Source organism: Mus musculus, chromosome 7, assembly GCF_000001635.26.
Source record: "Mus musculus strain C57BL/6J chromosome 7, GRCm38.p6 C57BL/6J".
NCBI classification, from domain to species: domain Eukaryota; kingdom Metazoa; phylum Chordata; class Mammalia; order Rodentia; family Muridae; genus Mus; species Mus musculus.
Genome location: NC_000073.6, coordinates 58000041 through 58005802, shown reverse-complemented (window position 1 = coordinate 58005802; position 5762 = coordinate 58000041). Strand labels below are relative to the sequence as shown.

The following is a 5762-nucleotide window of genomic DNA, read 5'->3' as shown; positions in this document are numbered from 1 at the left end:
TCCAGGTCTGGGAGCCATCAGGGCCTGCATGTGGTCATCTCTGGCTAGTTCACTGTCCAAGACCCCTGGCTTTAGACTGATGGTCATCTCAGGCTCACTTTTTTTTTTTTCAGGGAATGTTAGGCTACTGTCTTAGTTAGGGTTTTACTGCTGTGAACAGACACCATGACCATGGCAACTCTTATAAGAACAACATTTAATTGGGGCTGGCTTTCAGGTTCAGAGGTTCAGTTCATAATCATCAATGCTGGAGCCTGGCAACATCCGGGCAGAATGGTCTAGGTGGAACTGAGAGTTCTACATCTTCACCTGAAGGCTGCTATGAGTATACTGGTTTTCAGGCAGATAAGAGGAGGGTCTTAAAGCCCACACCCACAGTGACACACTTCCTCCAACAAGGCCACACCTACTCCAACAAGGTCATACCTCCAAATAGCGCCACTCCCTGGGTCAATCGTATACAAACCATCATAGCTACTAACCATTCAGATGTTCATAAGACAAAACACTATGACCTAGACATAGCCTGTCTCCTGTCTGCCACTAAATGACATACATGTGACATAGCAGCCATACCTGCAAAGCCTCTAGGAGCAGGCCATTTTTACTGTACTAATCATACTAATACATGATCATGTAAGACTTTCCATCTGATATCTTGTCTATTTGATTCTTCAAAAACTTGAAGTTCTTGGCATACAGGTATGGTGGTTTGAATATGCTTGGCTCATAGGGAGCATTGTTGGGAGATGTGACCTTGTTGGACGCAGTGTGTCACTGTGGGAGTAGGCTGACCTTCCTCCTCCTAGCTGTTTGGAAGACAGTCTTTACTTGATCATTGTCAGAACAAGATTTAGAACTCCCAGCTTCTTCTCAAGATCCATGCCTACCTGAATGCTTCCATGCTTTCAGCCTTGATGATAATGGACTGAACCTCTGAACATGCAATACAGCCCCAATAAAATGCTGTTATTTATGAGGGTTGTCTTGGTCATCACGTCAGTTCACAGCAATGGAAACCCTAAGTAGGACAACAGGTCTTTCACTTGCTTCATTAGAGTTACACTAATATATTTTATATTATTTGTGATTACTGTGAAGGGTGTTGTTTACTTGATTTATTTCTTAGCCCATTTATTATTTTTAAATAGGAGGACTACTCTTTTTTAGTTAATCTTGTGTTCAGCCACTTCGCTGTTTTATCTGTGTTTATCAACTGTCAAGGGGCAGAAATTTGGGGGTTGCTTTTCACCTGCAAATAGTGATACATTGATCTTTTCCTTTCTACTTTGTATCTCATTGATTCCATCTAGTCTTATTGCTCTATCTAGAACTTTAAACACTACATTTAATTGATATGAAGAGAGTGGATTGCCTTGTATTGCTCCTGTCTTTAGTGGAATTGTTTTGGGTTTCTCTGATTTAATTTGATGTTGGCTATAGGCTTGCTGCATATTGCCCACATTGTGTGTAGGGGTGTTCTTTTATCCATAATTTCTGCAAAACTTTATCATGAAGATGTATTAGAGTTTCTCAAAGGATTTTCAGCATAAAATGATATGATCATGTGTTTCTTATTCAGTTTGTTTATATGATGGATTACACTGGTAGATTTTCATATGCTGAACCATTCCTGCATATGTAGACTGCAACCTACTTATCCATGGTGGATGATCTTTTTGATATATTCTTGGATTCAGTTTGTGAGTATTTTATTGAGTATTTTTGCTTTTATGTTCATGAGGGAAATTGCTTTGTAATTCTCTCTCTCTCTCTCTCTCTCTCTCTCTCTCTCTCTCTCTCTCTCTCTCTCTCTCTCTTTGATGCGTGTCTGTGTAGCTTTAATATTAGAGTGACCGTAGCCTTATAAAAAGAATTTGGCAGTGTTTTTTCTGTTTCTATTTTTCTGGTAAGTTTGAGGAGTATTGCATATTAGTACTTGGTCTTGTGTGTGTGTGTGTGTGTGTGTGTGTGTGTGTGTGTGTGTGTGTGTGTGTGTGTGTTGTGTGTGTGTGTGTGTGTGTGTGTGTGTGTGATTGAATTGTGTGCTAAAACCATTTGGCCCTGGATGATTTTTTTTTGACTTTTAATAACTGTTTCTATTTCCTTTAATACTATAGGTATATTTTAATTGTTTAACTTCATTCATGGATGGAAAGGAGGAGTAAGCCACAAAACTCTTGCAAGAGTTAGAACTATTTGGGAGCAGGTTCAATAAAGTGTTCGGGGTAATTTGAGGTATAGCTGGAGGTAGGAGAGTGCTGGAACTTGGGAGGGGACTCTTAGGGAACAAAAATCTTTAGATAAAAATGATGGCCCCCAATTCCATCTTCCTTCCACCTCCAGACTGTCTCCTTAACAAACAAGATGCACTGTTCTGTATAATGTAAAGCTGGAGTCAAGGAGGATTGCATATATTGTGGGTGTAGGTAGATAAGGGAGTGGATCCGTAGGGGATGAAAGAGATATCCCTAGTAGGACATACAGCAACTTCATAAGGGACAAAAGAAATGGGGTATCTCTCCCATCAAACCATTGCTGCTTTGATGGTAAACCTAAATAAAGTATTTTTATTGAGGGGAATATATTCTGTTGTGGAATATTTATGAGAGAAGACTGCTCAGACATAGGTTTGAGCCAATGGAAAGTTGTTATTCACCAGCAGGTGACTATACTAGGATTTGTGAATGCCAATGTAGTCATGCCCTTTTCCCAGGGTGAATTTTAAAGACAAAAACCATGACATACTTCAGTTAACAAGAACTATTAGCTAAAAGTAGAACTACAGAAGTAAGACAGCAGTATTTGTACATTTAGAGACACTACCAGAATTATATATTTTGATGGATTAGGCGTTTGTTTTAGTTTTGTCAGGTGGTGCTGTTTAGGTGCTAAGTTTTACAGCCTAAATGGAACATACACGATGGAGTAAGTTGTGCTAAGCTCTCAGGCCCCACTAAGGTCTAGAGCCCTATCACCTATTATTTCTGCCAGCTTATTTTGCCATTCATAATTTGTTTGAATAGGAATGCTCCCCATAGACTCATGTATTTGAATACTTGGCAGAAAGGGAGTAGCTCTATTAGGAGGTATGACCCTTTTGGAGTTGTGTGGTCTTTCTGGGAAGAAGTAGATCACTGTAAAAGTAGCCCTGAGCTCTCATATGCTCAAGCTAGGCCTAGTGACACAGTCTCCTGCTGTCTTTGGATCTAGATGTAGAATTCTCAGCTGCTTCTTTAGCACCATGTCTGCCTGCATGATGCCATGTTTCTAACCATGACAATAATAGGCAAAACATCTGAAACCCCAATTATTGTTTTTAAGCCAGCCCCAATTAAATGTTTTCCTTTATAAGAGTTGTCATGGTCATGTTGTCTCTTCACTTCAATAGGAATGCTAACTAAAACAGAAATTAGTACAGGGTGTGACATACCTGATTGTGTTTTGGGGGAGAATTATGAAAAGACATTGGAATTTTCATCTAGGAAAGCCATTTGAGGGTTAAGAGCTCTGTGGGATGTTCTATTGGAGCTTGCATAATAAGAATGTTGAGAGCATGGCAGATAATTAGCCTGGCTAATGACGTTTCATAGGAGAGTTTAAAGACTCTATTGGACCATTTGTTATTTTTGAACTAAGATTCTGTGGTTATGGTTAGCTAGAGCTGAAGAATCAGCTGTGATTAACAAGATACTAGAATTACTAAAGCAAAACACTGCCTTGCCAGGATACTTGATTATGGTCAGCTGGACCTACAGAATTAGTAGTGACTAAGAAGAGACCAGTATCCCTGTGGTGAAACCTGCTGGGAAGTGTTTCCTGAGCACACAGAGAAGTGGTGTTCTGCAGGGAACAATGGCTGTACCTCATGTTGACAGCCTGATTTGGGAATGTTTAAGAGTACTGGTTTTGAAGTCATGAAGCGTTCACAGAGAACAGCTGAGGCTTAGTACTGTGAGAGGCCAGGAGAGGTTATTGGTGACAGGAGAGGTTATTGGTGATGGTTCAGTCTCAGTAGCAGTTGAAGGCCCAGAAATGAAGGGGTCATGAAAAGAAGCCTAGGCTTGGCACTAGGAAGAGTGTCTATAAGAAGTTACTGGTGAAAGTGCAGCCCAGTTCCAGCAAGGGAATGCCAGTACATTTGGAGGTGCCAGTACCATAGGATGGCCCCCAAGAACAATTGCAGCAGTGGAGTAGAATAAGCTCAAGCCTAAAAGAGAAGCCGTGTGTGCTACAGAAGGCAGATCTAGAGAAATGGCCCAAGCCTTTTGGGAGAGTCTAGATCATGAGTAAAGATCCCTGACATTAGACAGTTGTAATTTGTGTTTGCTTTGATTTGTGACTGTGCCCTGATTTTTCCTCTCTTAAAGTAAAAAAGTATTTTACTGGAGCCCACAGCTGAGAGACTTTGAATTTTAAAAGACTTTGGATTTCAAAAGAGATTGGATATTTTTAAAGGACTGAAACTTTAATATGTTTGAATTTATAAACATGGTGGGACTTTTAAAGTTTTTGTGTTTTTAATGTGAGATCTTGGGAATGAATAAGAAAGGAAGGGGTGGGGCTTAATAGTGATATGTTTGTATGTCAAGTTGTCAAGGGGTGGATTGTACTGGCTGGTTTTGCATGTCAAAAGAGAGGAAGTCATCAGACACACAAAAGTGACAGCCGAAGAAATATCTCATCGAGATCCAACAGTAAGGCATTTTCTAAATTAGTCATCAGTCAATGGTGGTTAGTGCCATCCCTGGGCTGGTAGTTCTAGGTTTTATAAGAAAGTAGACTGAGCAGCCATGTGGAGCTAGCAAGTAAGCAGCACCGCTTCATGGCTTCTGCGTTGGCTCCCGACTCCAAATTTCTGCTTGCGTTCCTCTTCTGACTTCCTTTAGTGAAGAATAAGCAATAGGAATAATAAGCAATAAGGAAGTATAATCTGGATAATTCCTCCCCAACTTGATTTTTGGTCATAGTGTTTCATCACAGCAAGAAAAACTCTAAGCATTGTCTCTGTAACTCCTTCCATGGAGTTTGGAGCTAAGACAAAAGGATGGCCCATCCAGAGACTACCCGACCTGGGGATCCATCCCATAATCATCCACCAAACCCAGACACTATTGCATACGCCAGCAAGATTTTGCTGAAAGGACCCTGATACAGCTGTCTCGTGTGAGACTATGCCAGTGCCTGGCAAATACAGAAGTGTATGTTCACAATCATCTATTGGATGGAACACAGAGCCCCCAATGGAGGAGCTAGAGAAAGTACCCAAGGAGCTGAAAGGGTCTGCAACCCTATAGGTGGAACAACAATATGAATTAATCAGTACCTCCAGAGAAGATGACCTAGTCAGCCATCATTGAGAAGAGAGGCCCCTTGGTCTTGCAAACTTTATATGCCCCAGTACAGAGGAATGACAGAGCCAAGAAGTGAGAGTGGGTGGGTAGGAGAGCACGGCAGGGGGAGGGTATAGGTAACTTTCGGGATAGCATTTGAAATGTAAAGAAAGAAAGAAAGAAAGAAAGAAAGAAAGAAAGAAAGAAAGAAAGAAAGAAAGAAAGAAAGAAAGAAAGAAAGAAAGAGAAAGGAAGGAAGAAAGAAAGAAAGAAAGAAAGAAAGAAAGAAAGAAAGAAAGAAAGAAAGAAAGAAAGAAAGAAAGACTCTAAAACAGTTGCCACATGACAAAGATAAGTGGCCTTTTGGACCTAATAGGTTTTGAAGTACACACAGGCTTCTTCGTGAGTATCAAGTTATGATGGTGTAAC

At 40.5% G+C, this 5762-nt stretch overlaps 1 non-coding gene across 1 annotated transcript; it reads right to left on the bottom strand.

Annotated features, from left to right (window-relative positions):
* Nucleotides 1-464: 464 nt before the first annotated feature.
* Nucleotides 465-598, bottom strand: Gm23911. Its single transcript, XR_003947180.1, has one exon. It is a non-coding gene; the product is annotated as a small nucleolar RNA SNORA17 (small nucleolar RNA).
* Nucleotides 599-5762: the final 5164 nt, after the last annotated feature.